This window comes from Callorhinus ursinus, unplaced genomic scaffold (genome assembly GCF_003265705.2).
Source record: "Callorhinus ursinus isolate GAN/ISIS: 27379988/994484 unplaced genomic scaffold, GSC_fseal_2.0 scaffold47, whole genome shotgun sequence".
Classification (NCBI taxonomy): Eukaryota; Metazoa; Chordata; class Mammalia; order Carnivora; family Otariidae; genus Callorhinus; species Callorhinus ursinus.
This window is the reverse complement of record NW_027397109.1, coordinates 9391942-9415054: the sequence shown is the minus strand read 5'-3', so window position 1 is coordinate 9415054 and position 23113 is coordinate 9391942. Positions and strand designations below refer to the sequence as shown.

The following is a 23113-nucleotide window of genomic DNA, read 5'->3' as shown; positions in this document are numbered from 1 at the left end:
CAAAGCATAATGAATAATGGACATTAAGAATCAACTTCACCAATAAGGACAGTACACGGGGGCGGGGCTTGGGGTCAAGATGCAGATGTAACTGGTGAATACTATTTTTTGCCTCTTTTGCTTTATGACTATCTTATAAAATATATTATGACCAAATATGAAGTATTTTAAATGCTTACAAATATGTATACATTTATATATTAAAATCAAATATGCATATAATAGATAGTATTTATTTAAATTAAGTAAGTTATTTTTTTAAATTCATCACAAAATAGTTAACAAACCAAATAATTCTAACACCAGTGAAAAGTTCCTGTTTCTCCCCATTTAGACCCAGGGTATCGTCTGTCCCCTCTTCAAGTTAGCACTTAACATGGCGGCTGGGGAAGCAAAGGCATCCAGGAAGGTGTATAACCTATGTGAGCTCAAATGTCTTGTTCCAACAATGGAATTACAATCTCAGGACTAGAAGCAACACATGAAATGGGCCTCATCGGTGCCTGCACACAGACCTCAACCAGAACCCAGTGGCTATTGTTTATATTAGTAATATATTTGGTAATATAACAGTGGGACCCTCTGACATAATTTTTCTTCAGAGATTTCCATTTCAACAGACTTTTGAGCTTAAATCCCATCTTCCTCATTTCTTTTTTTTTCCACCTTCCTCATTTCTATTCTGTGTTAGGAATTCATATAATTGATCTCCCTGCTGGCAAATGAACATGTTGTATCTTCTGCTGAATTGCTCAGGGAAGAGGAAGGTGTAGAGGCTTGTAAGCACTTGCCTCGGGAGCAGCCAAGGAAATCACCAATTCTCTCTGAGATTTTCTGCTAACACATTTCCTCCCACTCTATTTTTTTTTTTTTAATTACAAACCTCAAGCTTCTCATTTACCAAACAAAACTACCTGGTGTCCCTCACCTCATTGTGGCATAAGTGTTGAGAGCAGCCTTCCCCATGAGCAGCCAAACAAAATGTAAGATAATTGATACTTTTTTTAGGAGTCACAGAGCAAGATGTGGTTGTATGCCCAATTTAATCAAACTATAATTCTTCTTTATAGAGTTTCTACGCTGTCTGCAAGGGGCATCTATCGTGGTCCCTTTGTAACAAATGGAGCCATGATTCTGCAGGGACACAGTCCTGGCATTGCCCCAGTGCTCCATATCAGCAACCTGTAGGTCAGCAATCATCCTTATTGTGTGATTTGCATTTTATAGATTTCATCCTTGTGTCACAATCCACCATTGCCACAGTTGTTCTTCCTAAGAGGCACGCAGATACTGTCCTCATTTTGAAAATAGGGAAGCTGAGGCTCAGAAAAGCTCAGTGCCCACCCAGGGTCAAACGTATGTTCATAGTTAACATAGTAACATTCAAGATTACAGAGATAGTGTTTAAAGACCTGGCTACATGATTGATATATAGTAATTATATACTATAATATATAACTTATGGTATATATTAATACATAATAATCATACACTATAAATTAATATATGCTAATATGCCAACATAGTAAATGCGGTATATTAATATATACATATATAAATATATAGTAATATATTTATGGATATTAAGTATGTTAAGTATTAAATATCTTTATATTAAATATAACATAATAATGTTAATTATTAATAAATAATATATTGGTATGTGTTATACATATTAAATATAATATATTAATTATATTATTATTAATTATTAGATATATAAAATAATTACGTTACTATATATAATACAATATAAAATGTAACTATATATGATATAATAAAAATAATATAAAGTATCATATATTATATATTAACATATAACTTTACATATTCTATAAAATATATATTGCATATTAATGTATATTATATGTAACATATAATTACTATATATTAAATAAAGTATTAATTATATAATATAACATGATACATTATGTTAATATAATATGAAAACATAATAATTACACTTATATTAATAATTATATATTAATCGTTAAAACATTATAAGTAATATTAATTATAATTATTAATTATATTATAAATTATTAATTATACCAGTATATAATCAATTAATATACAATCTATTAATTTAATACATACATTAATTGATGTGTACATTACTATTCCCTGAAAACAACAAAACCATATGAGAGGAAATAAGGGGTCTCACATTCTCTGTGGCCTATCATGGTTTCAGCTATGTGATGCTTTATGACTTTCTTGTGCTCCTGAGCATCTATGAATGGATGATGCAGAGTTCTTGTTGACTGGAGGCTGACAGAGGGAAGGAGTGTCAGGCTTCAGCTTGAAGGGTTTAGGTCAGATGGGGGAGGGCAATTTGTATGTGCCGAGGTGAAAGCCTCAGCATATGAAGCACTGTAATACATGGGCCCAAGATGAAGTCTCCATTACTTTTCCCCTTAAGTTTGGAAACTTTTGTTCTCATGATGCTTAATATTCTTTTATTTCTTTTTATATTGTCTTGAAAAATTTAAGTGACTGTCATAGGCTAAATTATACCCGCCCGCTAAAATTCATATGTTGAAGTCCTAAGTCCCAGTACCTCAGGAAGTCACTGATTTGGAGACAGAATCTTTCAATGAGGTAGTTAAGTTAAAATGAGGTCATTAGCATGAGCCCTAATGCATTATGACTGAGGTCGTTATAGGAAGATATCAGAACACAGGTGCATACAGAGGAAAGACCATGTGGGACACACAGGGTGACAATCTTCAAGCTAAGGAAGCTTCAGAAGAAACTAACAAACTAATACCTCAATCTCAGACTGTCAGCATCCAGAATTGTGAGCATATAAATTTCTGTTGTTTAAGTCGTCTGGCCTGTGGTACTTTGTTATGGCAACCTTAGCAAATTAATACAATGATCATAATTGATTTAATATTCTCGCAAATTTGAATGTAGAGATTGGACTCGATTTGCATAATTCAGCACTTGGTAATTATTTGATGCTGATGGTGAGAATTGCAAATATAAATGTTCAGCAATGTTTTGTCATTGATATAGCTGGATACCTACATCAGGGTACTTGGATTATATCTGAACAGCTAAAATCCAAGCCTAAAGCAAAGCAGAGTGGTGCCACACTTTAATGGAATAAGAAGACCAGGGTTGGGTCCCAGATCTGCTAACAATTTACAGTAAATCTTGCCTGAATCTTTTCTACCCTGGATCTCATTTCTTCAACAGAAAAAATGAGGATGTTTGAGTCTCTCCTACCTCGGTAAATACTTTAAGTGAAAAATGACCTTCAAGTCTCACTCTCTGGAACTAGCCATTGTTATTCTAAAACCCAAAGAGAAAAGACCATTATTTAAAGATTCATATTCTGGCACTGATCACCTCTCCTAGATTGATCTGCTACTTGAATCTTGTATTATATAATCTGAAATATGTCTTGTCTCACCAACAAGAGTATAACTTCTTTGAGAGGAATGGATGGATATTATATTAATTCACATCTCCTCCTGTATCTAGTACTGTTCTGTAATCATACTAGAAGTTTGACTAATGTCTATGTATTTAACTAGCAGGATAATTTGTGTGTGTGTGTGTGTGTGTGTGTGTGTGTGTGTGTGTGTGTGTAGTAATAGTCCGGATTATTTTGTTGAATAAACTGAAATGAATCTAACTTGAGTCAAGAGGGAATTATTGACTAATGAAGCTGAGAGGTCCAGGAACCAGAACAAAAATGTCATCAGGATTCCATCTTGCTTTCATTCTCACGTCTATCTGTCGGCTGTAGTCTTTGGAAGGTCTGCCACAAGTCTATAAACCATATACCTATCTTTGGAAAATATCCAAAAGATAATTTTAACAGAAGATAAAAATAGAAGAAAATAGACATCATAGGATGGGGGCAATAACAGGAAAACAAGTGGAATGAGGAACAGTGGGTGAGCTCCATCCCACCAGCCCGTACCCACTTTTAGGAGTTTAAGCATTGGGGAGCTGCCCAGGCTTTTTACCCTCCCCCACTGGTCCCACAGCCTAGTCTAGCCTAGTCTCACGAGAACACAGGTGAGAGTGTAGCACAGAACTGGCAGAGCTGGGTCTCACCTGCAACTGGGGAGAGTCTCCTTATTAACACATCAGAGATAAAATCAAGTCCCCATTTGTCAGAGAACGCTGGGTTAAGAAGAAAACTCATCTTTGACTTGACAGAAAATAGCTTATACCCACTATTGTTGGGCTTTAGCATTCACAGCGAGAAAATCCATTTGAGCGTCCTGAATTAAAAGCCTGGGGACAGGGTGCAGATCTACCTCCCTGGCCCTCTCTTTGCCCACAGAGGAATTTGAATTGAGAAGAATAGGAGTGGTGGGAACCGTTGGAGCACGTCTACAAACCTCCGCACCATCAAAAATTAAAACCAACTCCAGTGTTTTATCAGCTTCAGCCAAAAAAAACATGGGTTTGCAGAGCCATCGCCTCCTGACAGCACAAAGCTCAGAGGAAATGGACCCAGGGTGGAAGCCAACATCCATTTAGAGGGTCCATGGGGACAGCCAGAGTGCTGCCCACAGCTCCCCATCTCCCCAAGCCAAAGGCCACATTGGGGGCTGAGCCAGCATCTTCCCAGAAGAACGAGGGAGTGGGAAAGAGGAAAGACAGAGCCCAGCAGTGGCTACCAAGAACCTGGGATGAGCATCAGCCACTGGGAACAGACTGGAGCAGGGACTTCATGCTGAAGGGAAGAACGTTTGACTCAGAGAGAGTGCCCTGTGCACTATTCCTCAGGATGCTGCTCCAGATTTTCCCCTTCCATCAGGCTCCTGGCCACAGTCCTATTCTAGCCCCAGCTGTCTTCCCTGCATGGAGGCATTGGAGCAACACCACTAAAGTCCCCTCTGAGCCCACCAACACCATCTGAATTCCTAAAACTCCAATGGCACTATGGTCTCAAGCCCCACCCCCTCACCTGTTCCAATCTGTCTCCCAGGCCATACCCACCACTCTAACCTGTCCCTACTGGTTCTTCATTGCCTGCCACCCCACATACCAGGAAGCCCAGAAAAGAAGTCTGCTCCTCAGAGTAAACCAAAATGGCCCTCTGGCTTCTGCTCTTGGAGAGCTGGGTTCCTGCTCTCCTTTTTGTTGCCTGCCCACCCCACTCCCAGCCTTTTAGGTATCTGACTTCTTCAGCAATGCCAGCTGCTCATCTCAGTTCAGCCTTACTTTTCATTTGCCCCCAATCCTGGCTCGAGGCAGGCTGGACATCTAATCCAAGAACACTTTTTATTTTGGTATCTCCATAGCTTCAAGGAAGATACCTATGAGGGCCAAAACCCTGATGAGCACTGGAGGAGCCTCTTCAGGGGTGGTTATCACAGCTTCTCTTCCCGAGAAGGGGAGACCCAGACAGCCCTGGCTAACTCCTTTCCCTCTACACCTCTGTCCACGCTGTTCCTGTGCCCAAAACACCACTGGTAAGTCTCTGTGTTCTTTCACCACTGCTGAAACACCAAGTACGTGCCTCATCTGGGGACCCAGGTTCTGATCCCAAGGAACATTCTATTCTACCTCATTTGACCACTTCTATTGCACATGACAGACTGCCACACTGCTGCAGGTGTGTGTGTGTGTGTGTCTGTGTGTGCTGATTTTATAAACAAAGTAATTGATGTTATGGGCTTCACAATTGTGTTTTCAGGTAGAGGAAGTGCGTCATGTGTCTACCTGAAAGCACAATTATTATGAAGCCCATAACATCAATTACTTTGTTTATATTTTATCAATTCAGTAATTTGATTCTTAATTTTTTAAGGGATGTCTGAATGATCTATCACAGCAGTGGCAGAATTCTGCCTGAAAACAAAAAGGCTAGCAGGGAAGTAGTAAAGGTCACCTCTGTCTACTGTTTTCTAGGCACTTAGTGCTCCATGGGTGTTAACCCATTTCATCTTTAGTCAACTTCATGGGGTAGCTACTATTATCATCCTCAGTTTGCACATAAGGAAAATGAGGTAAGGAGAGTCCACATAACTTCCCCAAAGTCAAGCCAGCACCCACATTTTTAGCCACTTTGTATTGTTTACCACCAGATGATCAGCCATGTTCTGGGCTCAGAGCTAGCACAGCAAGGATGGAGCACCATGAGGGCTCCTCCCTGGCTCTCCAAGGAATACTAACTTCCCCAGGAAATGAAGAGCTAGACGGTTCTGTGCCTCTAACCCTCTCTTCTATATGTGTAAGGAATTTTTGACCCCCTAGCTAGTGATCAGTCAGGGAAAGATATAAAATGCTGCTCATTGTGCTTGCTGAACTCAAGGTACCAAAGAGTGACTCAGTAAAGCTGAAAGCCGAGAGGGCTCTTTTTTTTTTTTCCTGGTTACTTAGAATCCTACGTGCACACTATAGAGTCCCACGGAGGAACTAAGCCTCCTTTTAACAGCCAGTCCCAGCTTGCCAGCCATGTGAGTGGCTGCCTTTGAAGTGGATGCCCCATCCAAGCCTTTGGTTGATGCAGCCCCAGTTGGCAGCCTGATTGCAACCCCATGGGAGTCCCTGAATGAGATGTACCCAGTCAAGTTTCACCAGGATCCTGACCCAGAGAAACTGTGCAAGTTAATAAATGTTTGTTGTTTTAAGATGCTAAATTTGGGGGTAACTGTTATACTAAAATTGATAATTAGTAAGATTATGTATTTGCTTGTATTATTTCCTGCATTAGATTTTAGATTCCTTACACCACACACAAAAATAGACTCCAAATGGATGAGAGACCTAAATGTGAGACAGGAATCCATCAAAATCCTTAAGGAGAACACAGGCAGCAACCTCTTTGACTTCAGCCACAGCAACTTCTTCCTAGAAATATCACGAAAGGCAAGGGAAGCAAGAGCAAAAATGAACTATTGGGACTTCATCAAGATAAAAAGCTTTTGCACAGCAAAGGAAACAGTCAACAAAACCAAGAGACAACCGACAGAATGAGAGAAGATATTTGCAAATGACATATCAGATAAAGGGCTAGTATCCAAAATCTATAAAGAACTTATCAAACTCAACACCCAGAGAACAAATAATCCAGTCAAGAAATGGGCAGAAGACATGAACAGACAGTTTTCCAAAGAAGACATCCAAATGGCCAACAGACACATGAAAAAGTACTCAACATCACTGGGCATCAGGGAAATCCAAATCAAAACCTCAATGACATGCCACCTCACACCAGTCAGAATGGCTAAAATTAACAAGTCAGGAAATGACAGATGTTGGTGAGGATGCAGAGAAAGGGGAACCCTCCTACACTGCTGGTGGGAATGCAAGCTGGTGTGGCCACTCTGTAAAACAGTACGGAGGTTCCTCAGAAAGTTAAAATGGAGCTACCCTACGACTCAGTAATTGTACTACTCGGTATTTACCCCAAAGATACCAATGCAGTGATCTGAGGGGGCACACGCACCCTAATATTTATAGCAGCAAGTTTCACTACAGCCAAACTATGGAAAGAGCCTAGATGTCCATCAGCAGATGAATGGATAAGGAAGATATGAAATATATATATAATGGAATATTATGCAGCCATCAAAAATGAAATCTTGCCATTTGCAACAATGTGGATGGAACTAGAAGGTAGTATGCTAAGCGAAATAAGTCAATCAGAGAAAGACAATTATCATATGCTCTCACTGATATGAGGAATTTGAGAAACAAGACAGAGGATCATAGGAGAAGGGAGGGAAAAATGAAACAAGACAAAACCGTATGGGGAGACAAACCATAAGAGGCTCTTAATCTCAGGAAACAAACTGAGGGTTGCTGGAGTGGTGGGGGGGTGGGAGGGATGGGGTGGCTGGGTGATAGACATTGGGGAGGGTATGTGCTATGGTGAGCGCTGTGAATTGTGTAAGACTGATGAATCACAGACCTGTACCCCTGAAACAAATAATACATTATATGTTAATAAAAAAAATTAAATTCCTTAAAATGATCATTTAGGTACATCATGTTGCATCTAGCACAGTTTCTAAAGCCTGATACGTTCTCCAGAAATGTTCACTGCATGCATGAACAAATGAATGAATTTCTGATCCACTTCAGGGCTGATTTATTCATTATTAAGAATCTAATTGAAGTCAGGCATTGAACTAAACTCTGGGACCTAAGTTGGAGTCCTCAGAAGTCAACTATGAAATGAGGCTATGAACATGTTCAGAGTCATCCCAACCAAGGCTAGTTGCTGGGTTCTCACTCATAGCTCCTCACAAACTTTTCTGGCTGAAGGCTGCTATTCTTGGCTTGTCCATGAGTGAGTCCAAGTATACCCCCAACATGAGAACACAAGTGCTCAGGAAGAGAACCTCAGGCACATGCAGCAAGCAGCCTTTGGCACAGGCAGGGCACCAGTAGCATCTGCCATGGAATAAAATATAAAGCAAATGCCTAGATCTTTAGGAGCACAACTATAGTAAAAAGAATGTAATTATAGTAAAATATTAGCAGTAAATAATAAAAATAAGTTGCTAGAATTATGAATGTTTTCACTGCCTAGTGGGTTGTGGAAGCCTTCACAAGGAGGTGACAATTGAACCAGTGCTTCGAAGTGAGTGAGAATTGCCAGGAAGACAAAGCGGGGAGGATATGCTGGGAGGAAAGAACAGCACATACGAAGGCATCGAAGTGAGAGTGCATACTATGTGTCAGGGAATGGGAAATGCCTACTGGTACCGCAGGTCCCAGTTGCAAGGGAGCCAGTGAGAAAGGATAAGTTTGCAACTAAGGACTCCTAAGCTATGGCGGTATCTCCTGATTGCAGAAGTGCCACCACCAGCAGGAAACCCGAACACCCTGAGGATTAGAGTCTAAATTGCTGACTCTCCCAACTTTCCCAACACTCCCAATATTATACCAATTCCCAACATTCTCAACACACCCAACACCCCCAAATTCACAACATTCCCAACACCCCCCAAATTCGCAACATTCCCAATACTGCCCAAATTTCTAAGATTCCCAATATTCCACAAATTCCCAACATTCTCAACATTCCCAACAAACCCCAAATTCACATCATTCCTAACACTCGTAACATTCCCAACATTCTCAACACTCCCAATATTCCCAACACTAATATTCCCCAAATTCCCAACACCCCCAAAATTCCCAACGCTCCCAATACTCCCCAAATTTCCAACATTCCCACAACTCCCAATATCCCCAACTCTCCCAATACCCCCCAAATTTTCAACATTTCCAACACTCCCAACACCCCCAATATCCTGACATCCCCAACACTCCCTGAATTTCTAACGATTCAATGCTTCCTGGAAGCAGCATCACATGCCAGATGAGATCCTGGCCTCTGAAGTTAAATAACCCAGGGAGCAGCCCTTGCTGTGATGAATAAGGATTGAGGTCTTTCCCATCTGTTTTGTGACTACCGGGCAACTGAAACCCTTGCCTATATTTGGAGATTGTTAAAGACAAAATATTCACATCCCACAAAAACTCCTATGTTGAAGCTCTAACCCCCAATTTGATGGTATTAGGAGGTGAGGCCTTTGGAAGGTGATTAGGGTTTAGATGACATCATGAGGGTGGAGGTTCCATGATGGGTTAGAGATATCTAAGAAGAGACACCACAGAGCTTGTTTTTCTTCCTCCCATGTGAGGACACACTGAGAAGGTGACCATCTGCAAGCCAAAAAGCAGGTCCTCACCAGAACCCGGCCATGTTGGCTCCCTCATTTTGTAGTTTTAGCCTCCAGAACGGTGAGAAATAAATGTCTAGTCTTTAAGTTACCCAGTGTATAGTATTTTGTAATGACAGCCTAAGCTGTCTTACAGAGACTGTGCTGGAATAGTAGTCTTGGAGCAGCAGGGCCTTGCTTTCAATGGCAGGAGCCAGGAGCGTTCAGATATTCCTGTTCTCTACTCCCAGAAGCTGGACTACAGGCTGTGACCTGGGCCAGGCCCGTGGCATGCAAGTCTGCAGAGAACATAAAAGTGCAGGGGCAGTTTTCAGGTGACAGTGACACCTGGGGACCTGAAACATCATCATGGTCCTTTGCTAGAGTGGGGACACCTGAGGGGTCTGGTAATAATAAATGAAGCCTGGTTCAGGCCTCTCACAGGGCAGGGCATTGTTGGAACTATGTGACTAAGACATGTAAAGTACTCCTAATACACAGTCATAATTCAATTCGTGGCTATTATTGCTTTTTCGTTTTTTGCTGGTGATTTGTGGGCTTCTCAATAGGGATCCCTTCCCACATAGGATAGGTGGTTTTGATCTAACCCTGTCCTTCTTAACTAAAGCTTTGCTTTCATAGATAGTTCTTTCTGAGCTGCTACACTCATGCCAAGCTGCATACCAAAGGAGGTGAATTGCTGTCACCTTTTACATGAGTTCATTTCTTATCTGGAGTTTTACAGGCATAGAAGAAAATTGTTCTCAACATTATTGTGATTTGAAAATCTAATGGATTTATGATTTTTGTGTATGTTTTTGTCATAGGAAGAAAAAAATGGCAATTTTATTGTCTTTGTTTTTTTGGCAGTTCCCATAGCAGTAAAATATTCACTCAATAATGACATTTACAGCTTTTCAACTACAGGTAGGATTACATCTATTTGCACTTTAAATCCTTGGCAATAAAGCTTTCTCCCATCTATATCTCTGTTTTATTATGTGCTTAAAATTTGCTCTAAAAGATAAATAAAATGGAATAGCAGGGTATAAATCTAGAAGTTTTCAAGAAATGCTGATTTGTGTTTATATCACATAATTTCTTTTTTAAGCCCACTTCCACTGGTGGAAGAAATGAAATTTTAGACAAGTCAGGCCACACACACACACACACACACACACACACCACACACGCGTGCATTCTTCAAATCTTCCGCCAGGTTGTGGCTGTGTTTTATATGGTTCCTTGGTGCCATGGCCTCAGAGCTGGGTGGGGATGGGTGTTTATCCTCTGTTATGTCACCTTCAGTCTGCCATCCCCTGAGAGGTACATCTCCATAGCTAGTCTCTGGTGTGTGCAGGCTGTTGGTCAGCTCTCACTTCTCAATGCAGGGCCCCCTCTGCCCAGCCTTCTCCCAGCTACTTTAGGCTACTCTTAGGGACCTAAAAGTAGCCCCCTGAAGCCTATGCCATTCTGGAGCCTCAGGGACTGGGTAGGAGTGGGGTACCCTTCTGTGGTACGCCTGACACCTGCTTCTCAGGCAACTCTGTAGTAAGAGGGAGTTCTGTGATGCTTGTATGTATCCAATAGCCTATGTGACCATAGATCCAGGACCATGTCTATGCTGGGGGTAAGGCACTCAGAGATTTTCCAAGCAAGTGGGGTCTTCTATAGTCCTAGATTCCCTGAGTCATCTGGATTCTGCCCTGTCCTCTGGTCATCTCTACCTGTTCTTTCTGCTAGGGCTCTGACTTCTGGGGGAGTGCCCTGGGATCTTGCTCAGATTTCACGACTGCACATTTCCCCTTTTCTTCTCTAACTTCTTCCATCCCTCTCCAGCCCATGAAAACTTGATCTACTCTTCAGGATGAGAAAAAAAAACGAATCAAAACGAGCACATATTTTTTGTCAGGGCCTGAATTTTGAAACTCAAAATGCTTTCATCTCAGACTATAGATTCAGACATGATTTTCAAAAGTCTAGTTTTGAAATGTGTAATACAAACTCTCTCTCGCTCTTTCCCTCTCTCCCCCCTGCCCCCCCCCCTTTCTCTGCCCCCCCCCACCCACTCTGCTGTGCATGGTATACACTATGTACCTGGCTGACGCCTCACTGGGGGTAAGGCCAAAGGATGCTTGGAAGTACTGTGGGAAAGGAATTTGTTGTTTCTCTATAAAATACTACCCCACTACACATGTAAATATTTGAATGCCATCTAGAAAGGGCTTTTTGCATCTCTCAGATTCCTCAGTGATGCTAATAATGGCTGAACTGTGAGGTGTTGAAGATCACAGGCTGGGGTGCCTTAGGAGACCAGGTTTCACCAGGAGCTGTGGGAGCAGCCTGTGATGTGGTCTCTGGAGTGCTCAGTCCTGACATTTAGTGCTGTGGCAGCTCCCCTGAGGATCCCTCTAGCGGCATGGTTCAGGGGGATCTGTGTGGAGGAAAATGGGGAGACTTGGAAACATTTGGCTTGAGAATTTAATCACACAGCATGAGTGCATTCCTCATTTGTCTCCCTCCTTATCCTGCCATAACATACAGGAAAAAATAGGCACAGTGGAGGCTGAAGGGCATTCTCAGGGCCTCTCTGGACAATCCCTACATAGAGCTTCCAGAGACTGGTATGGACAGAGCTGGGGACAACGGCTGATTTACCTGGATCCAGGTCTTCTTAACCTCCTCATTCTGCCCACGTACATGCAGCCCTCAGCCCTCCACTCCCTTTAAATAAAGATATCAATATTGATCTCTTTTTCTTCTTATTCTTTCAGAGCTAAACTGATATGGTAATTTAAGCTGGATTGTTTCTAGTTTAACTACCACTGCTCCAGGCTGGGATTGCATCTTCATTGTGGGATGTGTGGAGTTTACTCACCTCGCCTAAAGAAGGAATTTCTACTGCAGTTGGTAGAGGGTGTTCTGGACTCTGCCCTCAAGTCACACACCACAGCTCCTTTGTGCTTTTTCAGGCTGGCACTGAATGGCCAAAATCACCATCAAGAGGAAGGAGAAATACAGAAGGTACGTGCTAAAGAGCTAGGCTTGAAGGTATCTAGGCTGACAAAGTCTGATATTTGGAAGGAATACTAGGATCAAGAAAAGTGTGGATGAAGTTATGGAATTTGGGAAATATCACAAGGACTTAGAATATTAAAAACAAACAAAAACCTGAGTCCATAATGTGAGTTTTCAGAGGCACAGCACCCTCACCTCTCTGGGGCATTATGTGTGACCATGTGTGCCTCACACACTAATCTGGTTGTTACAAAGCACGATGGCACCATATCAGTCTTTCAGGGTTTTCTCTAGCTGCTTGGATCTGGGGCTTTTGACCTGGACTCAAGGATGCTCTTAGGGACAGTCCCATACTGGTGCCTGTGACAGAAAATGCCACCTTCAGAAGCCCTATTCTGTACTCATCTATCCCGAGAAACCTGGGCCATCACTGTTCAGTAGGGACCCTCAGCAAAGTGAGAAAAATGGTTTCCAAACACAGTTCCCAGAAGGTGCAACAGACATTTTCCCTGGAGTTTGGTGGGATGGTTGAATTATTAAATAAGATGTTGGCATGAGGGTCAAGAGATTTGAAGTCAAGAGATCTGTGTAGTCAAGAGACCTGAACTGATGAGAGAGTCAAACATCCTCAATCCACAAAATGCTAGATTTTGCAAAGGACTGTAGGAATCTTTGATTCTGACTTTTTCTGGTGTTGAGGACTGTATTATTCTGGTTGGGTTGCCATAACAAAGTACTATAGACAGAGGGGCTCAAACAACAAACATTTATTTGCTTCACCCTTCTGGAGGCTGGGAGTCTAAGATTCAGGTATCAGCAGGACTGTTTCTCCTGAGACCCCTCTCTTTGGCTTGTCTCTCCTTGGTCACCTTCTCACTGTGTCCTCATGTGGCCTTTCCCCTGTGTGTCCACCACTGGTATTTCTCCCTCTTCTTATAAGGATACCAGTCACATTGGATCAGGGTCCTACCCTATGATCTCATTTAACTTTAATTACCCATTTAAAAGTGCCATATCCTAATATAACCAGATTGGGGGTAGAGCTTCAACATAGGAATTTGATGGGGAGGGCACAGTGCAGTTCATAACAATGACCCATTCTGCTACTTCATGACTTAAAACAAGAAAGCATTACATTATCAATGGTATGAATAGAATGGGTTAGATGGTACACTGAAAAATATTCAGGAATGAAATCAGACACATCAGCATTGAAGCAGGACTCTGTAACCCACCAGTTGAGACAAAGCAAGTCACTTTGCCTCCTTGAGTCATTATTTCTTCACTGGGAAAACAGGGGAAGTGATATATATCCTGCATGGATGGGAATATTAGAAATCATGTTTGCAAAATGAGTACTCACAGAAGACATTATTCTGAACCATTGGCATCATTCTCAACACTCCATGGGATCCCAAGGTGCAGTTAAGTCCTTGCTGCCACTGTGAGAAGCATTTATCTGGAGGATTCCTGAACATTGTGCTATAGGACCATGCAACCCTGGATACACCAGACTTGACATTGAGCCAAAGGCCAGATACACTCAGGGGCTTAACACACACTACTTCCATGAGAACATTATGGAAATTTTCTGTGGGATCCTGAATGAACATCTGACTTCTCATGAGGACTGGATCTGCTGCTGAGCATTCACCTCATGCTTCACCACATCTGCCAATATTCTAACCACAAACTTCTTCACATGTGATCTCCTGAACAAGCTCTTTCTGTACCTTACAGTCCAGAAAAAAAGTTTTAATTAAAAATAAATAGATACCTTTTATAATAATGAACAGGGCTACATGAGGGACTTAGTCAAGGTGTAAACTAGAACATGGATTTTATAGAGTTACATTGAAATTCCTATCACTGCAGGAATGTTCTACCAGGATCTGAGGTCAGGGAAAGGGCTGAGGAAGGAGGCCAAGCAGAAAAGGGAAAGCTGGGGTGACTGATCACCATGACAAAGGAGTCCACACAATGGGGCAGGGAGGACTATCTCTGGAAATAAAAATAGTTAAGTTTCCAGATAAAATAGAGCAAAAGGCCTTCATGCATGAAACAACTACTTTTTTAAAGAAAAAATAGATAAAATAAATGAAGCAATGGCTTTATGTCACTAGACATGAGACAGCAAAGAATAGTAATTCCTGAGAGATGGGAAATGAAAGGAGCAACCCCCTACAATTGCCTTGAGTTTCCAGATTACAACACAGAGAGGTACAACTAAGGCAGAGCCCAGAAGATTGCTTTAATGGAGGAGACAGAACTGAGATTCCAGAGCAAGGCACACGGAGTACATGCAACAGAGTACCAGAGAGGAGAGAGCTGGAAAAAGTCTTTGATTGGTCAGCAGAATATGATCAAGGCGTGCATGTGAAGAAACTACCAGAGGTTGTAGAAAGAGCCTCCTAAAAGGATCAGAGGGAACAGTGCCTGCACTCACGTGGGCTAAAAATCATATCTGTTCCCCCAACCATACTGGTGGATAATTTATAGGGTATTGGGTAGAATCCTAAGAACAGACTTGCCTCACTTATGGGTGATAATAAAACTTTTTATTGAACACTAGATCCTGTCTAGCAAATCTTAAAGCAGAACCCTAAAGGATCAAACTGTTTCCATGTAACCTAATGGCAAACTGAGCTCAACAATATTTGTAGGGATACCTAGCTGGCTCAGTCAATAGAGCACCCAACTCTTGATCTCGGGGTTATGAGTCAAGTCCCACACTGGGCATGGAGCCTACTTAAAGAAAAAAAAAAAAAGAATATTTGTAGGAATACAAAAAGTCCATCATGTAACAGGACAAAAATCACAATATCATACAACAATTAAAAATAATCAGACATGCAAAGAAGCAGGAAAATGATCTGTGAAAGATACATTAGAATTAACAGAAAAGAACATTACAATTGTTATTACAACTCTATGTTCAAAAAAATTTAAATAGACATGACCCAAATAAAACCTCTAAAAACGTAAATGATAAGCCTGAGATGAAAAATGAAATATACTATATAAATTAAGGGTATGTTAGACATTGCAGAAAAACAGATTTTGTGAATTTGAAGACACAGCAATGGAAGCTATCCAAGAACAAACACATGGAGGAGGAAAAAAAAACAATAAATGAATGAAAAGAGCATCAGTGAGCTGTGAAACAAAACTTTAAGTGGTCTAATATGTGTGTAAATGGTATTCATAGAGGGAGAAGAGCAGAAAAAAGTATCTGAAGAAATAATAGCCAAAAACATTTCAAATTTGATAAAAATTACAAAGCCAAAAATCAAAGATATTTAACAAATTCCAAGCACAAGCCACATGAAAAAAAAATACACCAAGGCACATCATAATCAAATTGCTCAAAACACCTCATGAAGAGAAAATCTTAAAAACAGACATGAAAAAAGACTTGTCATATACACAGGAACAAAAATCAGGATGATGGTAAATTTCTCATAAAAAAAAAACAAGGAAAGCAATAAGACAGGGAAAATTTTTAAAGCACTGAAAGTAAAAACTGTCATCCTATATTCAGACAAAATACATTTCAAAATTGAAGAAAAAATAAAGACATTTTCAGACATATAAAGCCAAAATAATTCATTATCACAAAACAAGGAAATCCAACAGGCAGAAGAGAGATAGAAATATGGATCTACACACAGAATGAAGAGACCAGAAATGATAACCACATTGGGTAAAAATACAAGATTATTTCTTATTATTTAAATCTATTTAAAAAAATTGTTTGAACAACAGTAATAGTAATGTACTGTGGGGTTTATAAAATATATAAAATCATATGGATAACAATAATAGCACAAAGGTCAAGATAACTAAAAAATATACTGTTGTATGGTCCTTATGCTCTACTTGAAGTGTTATAAGATCACATGAAGATATACTGTAATAACTTAAAGATGTATTCTATAAATCCTAAGGCAACAACCAAACAATAACATAAAGAGCTATAACTAATAAGCCAACAGGTGTTAAAGTGGAATCATAAATAACACTCATTTTACCTAAGACAGAAGAAATAGGAAACAGGGGAACAAAGTACAGAAGAGATAAACAGAAAAGAATAGAAAGATTTAAAGTTAATTATGCCAATTATCGCACTAGTTTTATTTATTTATTTTTTAATTTTTATTGTTATGTTAATCACCATACATTACATCATTAGTTTTGGATGTAGTGTTCCATGATTCATTGTTTGTGCATAACACCCAGTGCTCCATGCAGAACGTGCCCTCTTTAATACCCATCACCAGGCTAACCCACCCCCTCACCCCCCTCCCCTCTAGAACCCTCAGTTTGTTTTTCAGAGTCCATCGTCTCTCATGGTTCATCTCCCCCTCCAATTTCCCCCTCCCTTCATTCTTCCCCTCCAGCTATCTTCTTCTTCTTTTTTTTTCTGAACATATATTGCATTATTTGTTTCAGAGGTACAGATCTGTGATTCAACAGTCTTGCACAATTCACAGCACTCACCATAGCACATATCCTCCCCAATGTCTATCACCCAGCCACCCCATCCCTCCCACCCCCACCACTCCAGCAACCCTCAGTTTGTTTCCTGAGATTAAGAATTCCTCATATTAGTGAGGTCATATGATACACGTCTTTCTCTGATTGACTTATTTCACTCAGCATAACACCCTCCAGTTCCATCCACATCACTGTAAATGGCAAGATCTCATTCTTTTTGATGGCTGCATAATATTCCATTGTATATATACACACCACTTCTTCTTTATCCATTCATCTGTCGATGGACATCTTGGCTCTTTCCACAGTTTGGCTATTGTGGACATTGCTGCTATAAACATCGGGGTGCACATACCCCTTCGGATCCCTACATTTGTATCTTTGTGGTAAATACCCAGTAGTGCAATTGCTGGATTGTATGGTAGCTCTATTTTCAACTTTTTGAGGAACCTCCATACTGTTTTTCCAGATATCACACAGTTTTAAAGGGTCTGACCCCTCTGATTAAAAGTTGGGGAGTAGCAGATTAGATAAAATGTTTAAGATCTAACTATATATTGCCTACAAAAAAAAGAGAGAGAGAGACAAAAAGACTGCGTTTTACATATAAAGACAAATCATTTAAAAGAAAAAGGATAAAAAATTGTACACCATATTAAAAATAATCTAAATAGTACTAAATTTTTCTCATTTAATATCAGAACTAGTCAATTTTGGACCACAGAATATTGTTATCAAAAATAAGCTTAATTCGCAATGATAAAGGGGTCAATTAAAGAGGACATGCCAATCCTAAATATGTATGCAACCACCAATTCAAAATAGTTGAAGCAAACACTGATAGAACTGCAGGAAGAAATATACAAATCCATTATTACAGTCAGAGATTTAAATAATTATTAATATTTATTAATTCTTAAGAATTAATAGAGGGGCACCAATGCTGGCTCAGTCGGTAAAGCATTGACTCTTGATCTTGAATTCAAGCCCCACATTAGGTGTAGAGATTACTTAAAAATAAAATCTTTAAAAATAAGAATAAAAGATTATTAAAAATAAGAATAAAAATAAGAATTCATAGAACAAATAACAGGAACTCAGTAAAAACACAGAAGACTTTCATTTTTTTCCTAACTGACATACAGAACATTCCAATAACCAACATCAGAATATCTTTTTCATGTGCAACAGAAACAGTATTAACCAAGATATAACATATTCTGGGCTCTAAAACAAGTCTCAATAAGTTCAAAAGGATTTAAGTCAAACAAAGTATGTTCTCTAACCATAAACAATTAAACTAGAAATCAATAATAGAAATATCTCTCAGGGAAAAAAATCCCTAAATATTGGAAACTAATTTACATACTTATAAATACACATAGGTCAAAAAAAAATCAGAATGGAAATTAGAAAGTATTATGAAATGAATGCAAATGAAAATGCAACATGTCAAATTTGTGGGCTTCCACTTCAATTATGTTAGGAAAAGAAAACGTCTCAAATCAATGACCACAAAGTCCACCAGTAAGAAAAAAGAGCAAACATAATGGAATACATACAGAAAAAATGGAATTTAAAAGTAGAAACTAATGTAACAGAAAACCAACCAAAAAAAAAAAAATCAATGAAATCAAGTCAGGTCTTTTAGAAACTCAATAAACTGATAAACCCCTAGCCGACTGATCAGAAGGAAAGAAGGTGCAGATTACTACCTTCAAGGATGAAACATGTGACACTACTACAGATTCTATAGGTTCAAAGAAATATATGGATTATTAATAACAATTTTATATCAATAAATTTGACAAGTTAGATGAAATGGGCAACTTTTTGAAATATATATAAACTAAAAACCTCACTCAAGAAGAAACAGATAGCATGAATTGTCCTTTATCAAGGAAATTAAAATTATACTCATCCTTAAAAAGCAAACAAGTGAAAAAATGCCTACCAGACCCAAATATCTTCACTGAGGAATTTAAGCAAGAAATAATATTAATTCTACATAAACTACAAACTCTTACATAAACAAATAATGCAACATATGTTAAGAAAAAAGAAAAAGAAGAACATAGCAGGAGGGGAAGAATGAAGGGGACTAAGTCAGAGGGGGAGATGAACCATGAGAGAGGATGGACTCTGAAAAACAAACTGAGGGTTCTAGAGGGGAGGAGGGTAGGGGGATGGGTTAGCCTGCTGATGCATATTAAAGAGGGCACATTCTGCATGGAGCACTGGGTGTTATGCACAAACAATGAATCATGGAACACTACATCAAAAACTAATGATGTAATATATGGTGATTAACATAACAATAAAAAATTTTTTTGAAAAAAGAAATAATATTAATTCTACATAAACTACAAACTCTTACATAAAATCAAAGAGAAAGGAAGACTTCCCAATTCATTCCATGAGACTAGAATTACTCTGATATTAAAACCAGGAGAAGACATTACAAGAAAAGAAAACTACAAAGCAATGTCTTTCGTGAATATAAACACAAAATCCCTGGACAAAGTACAAGCAAACTGAATCAACATGTGAAAGAGAGCAAATGCATGGCGAGTTTGGATTTATCCTAGCAATGCATAGTTGATTTAACATCTGAAAATCAATTAATTAATATACCATGCATTCCAGTCATTTCACACCTAGGTATATATTTACCCAGGAGAAATCAAGGCATATATCCATATAAAAATATGTACATGAATTTTTATAGCAGCTATATTTATAAAAGCCAAAACCTATAAACTCCAAATCCTCACCAGTGATTGAATAAACAGACTGTAGTATATTCATACAATGGAATATTACTCAGCAATAAAATGGAATTAACTAGTGATACATGCAACAACATAAATGAATCTCAAAATAATTATGCCAAGTAAAAGAAACAGAATTTTATTTAAATTCTACAAAACACAAACTACTGTATAGTGACAGTCAATCAGTGGTTATCTATGGATAGGGGCAGACTGGAGAGGTGAGGGAGCGAATGATCGTAAAACGACATGAAGAAATTTGAGGGGATGTCATATATATATTCACAATCTTGATTATGGTGATAGTTTAACAGGTGTATTCATATGTTAAAACATATCTAATTAACATATCTAATATGTTAAAAGATATCTTCAAATGTATACATATCATAATGTCAGTTGTGCCTCAATAAAGCTATTTTATAAAGAAAATAATAATAACCAACTTTAAAAAGGCCAGAATGCTTTCGGAAATATATGTCGTGGTGGCTGCATGTTTGCACCAACCAAAACCTGGCATCATTGGCACCACAGAGTGAACACAACACAGAAGCCATATGCCATCTGCTCTGCCCTGGCTGCCTCAGCCTTACCAGTGCCGGTCATGTCTAAAGGTCATCCTATTGAGGAAGTTCCTGAACTTCCTTTCATGGCTGAAGATAAAGTTGAAGGCTACAGGAAGACCAAGGAGACTGTTTCGCTTCTTAAGAAACTTAAATGATGTCAAATAGGTCTATGATATCAATGGAATGATATCAAAAAGATCTATGCCTCTCAGCAAATGAGAGCTGGCAATGGCAAAATGAGAAACCGTCATTGTATCCAGTGCAGGGGACCCTGCATCATCTACAATGAAGACAACAGTATCATCAAGGCCTTCAGAAACATCCCTGGAATTACTTTACTTAATGTAAGCAAACTGAAGATTTTGAAACTTGCTCCTGGTGGGCATGTGGGACATTTCTGCATTTGGACTGAAAGAGCTTTCCACAAGTTAGATGATCTGTACGGCACTTGGTGAAAGGTTGCCTCCCTCAAGAGTAACCATAACCTTCCCATGCATAAGATGCTTAATACAGACTGTAGCAGAATCTTGAAAAGCCCAGAGATTCAAAGAGCCCTCCAAGCATGATGCAAGAAAATTCATGGCAGAGTCCTGAAGAAGAATCCACTGAAGAACCTGAGAATCATGTTGAAGCTAAACCCATATGCAAAGACCATGCACCAGAACACCATTCTTTGCCAGGCCAAGAATTACAAACTCTGGATGGATAAGGCAGCGGCAACCTTAGAAGCCAAATCAGATGGAAAGGGGGTTCCAGGCAAGAAGCCTGTGGTAGGGAAGGAAGGAAAGAAGGCTACTGGTGTGAAGAAGAAACCTTTGGTGGGGAAAACGTCTGCAGCTACCAAGAAACCAGCAGCTGACAAGAAGGCTGCAGGAAAGAAACACACCACGAAAGACAAGAAGCCTGCTGTCTAAAATCTTACATTTGTTTATTCCATAAAAGTCAAATAATTTGGACAGCTAATTTTGAATAAAGACCTGATCAAAGACAGTGAGAAAAAAACAATATCAAATATCCCCAAATTGATCTATAGATTCAATGTAATTCCAAATAAAATTCTAGAAAGCTTTTTAAAAGAAATTGACAAGTTAACATTAAAATTTATATGAAAATGCAATGGATTTCATAAAACTAAACAAGAAAAAAATTTGGAATACTTACTCTACCTGACTTCGAGACTTCATATAATACAACACTAATCAAGGCAGTGTGGCACTGGCATCAATATAGACAAGTAGGTAAATGGAACACAGTCTATACCTACGTGTATAGAACAGATCTGAGTTCTGACACTGGTTTCAAGGCAATTAAATGTGGAAAAAATTATTTTCAATAAAGGATGTTAGAACAATTGGAAAACTACTAGCAATAAAATAAACATTAACCATTACCTCACACCATAAAAAAATGAACTCCAAATTGATTATACACCTAAAATGAAAACCCAAAGCTATAAAACTTCTAGAAGAAAACAGAAAATCTATGTGGTGTTAGGGTAGGAAAAGTTTTCTTAAATGCAACACAAAATGTAAAATTGTAAAATATAAATACATACATACATGTATGCAAAAATGCATAAGTAAATAACCAAAATAAAAATGTTTTGCTCTCCAGAGAGCAAAGAAAATTATTAGGAAAATTAAAAAGGCAAGCCATAAGCTGAGAGAAAATATTTCCAAAAATGTATGACAAAGGACTTGTATTCAAAAGATAGAAAGAGTTCTTACAAAACAATAACAAAAAACAAACTAATAATAATGTAAGGAAAATATTTGAACAGGCACTTCACAAATAAAAAAATATAAATAGCCAATAAGTACATAAAAATATGCCTAATAATATTATTTTTTAGGGAAAACATAAATTAAAGCCACAATAAGATACCACTCCATTACCATTAGAACCAGTAAATGTTATAACAAATAAAAATTAAAATTAAAAAACACTGACTTTACCAAGTGTTATGAGAATACGAATAAATTGAGATATTCATGCGCTGGTGGGAATATAAAATGATAACAGTCCTTTGGCAAATAATTTGATGGTTTCCTAAAACTTTAAACATATATCTACTATATGAGCCAACATTCTACTTATGGTTATTTATCCAAGAGGAATAAAATCATATGATCACACAGAGATCTATAGATAGGGCGCCTGGGTGGCTCAGTTGGTTAAGCGACCGCCTTCAGCTCAGGTCATGATCCTGGAGTGCCGGGATCAAGTCCCACGTCAGGCTCCCTGCTCGGCAGGGAGTCTGCTTCTCCCTCTGACCCTCTTCCCTCTCGAGCTCTCTATCTCTCATTCTCTCTCTCTCAAATAAATAAATAAAATCTTTAAAAAAAAAGATCCATAGATAAATGTATATAACGTTTTTATCTGTAATAGCCAAACACTGGAAATAAATGCCCATTTTGAGTTGGGCAAGTGAATGGATAATAATTTGTGGAATATTTATACAATGGAATATTACTCAGTAACTTATGCAATACAAGTGAATCTCAAAATAATTATGCTGAGTGAAAAAAGCAAGGTAAAATGAACATTGTAAATGCATATATAAATTCAGGAAAATGTAAACTGACATGCAGTGACTGAATGAAATTAGTGG

The 23113-nt window shown here is 38.8% G+C and overlaps 1 pseudogene; it reads left to right on the top strand.

The window, feature by feature from the left end:
* The first annotated feature begins 4513 nt into the window (after window positions 1-4513).
* On the top strand, window positions 4514-21416 carry LOC112839966 (large ribosomal subunit protein uL4-like; annotated as a pseudogene).
* The last annotated feature ends 1697 nt before the right edge of the window (window positions 21417-23113 follow it).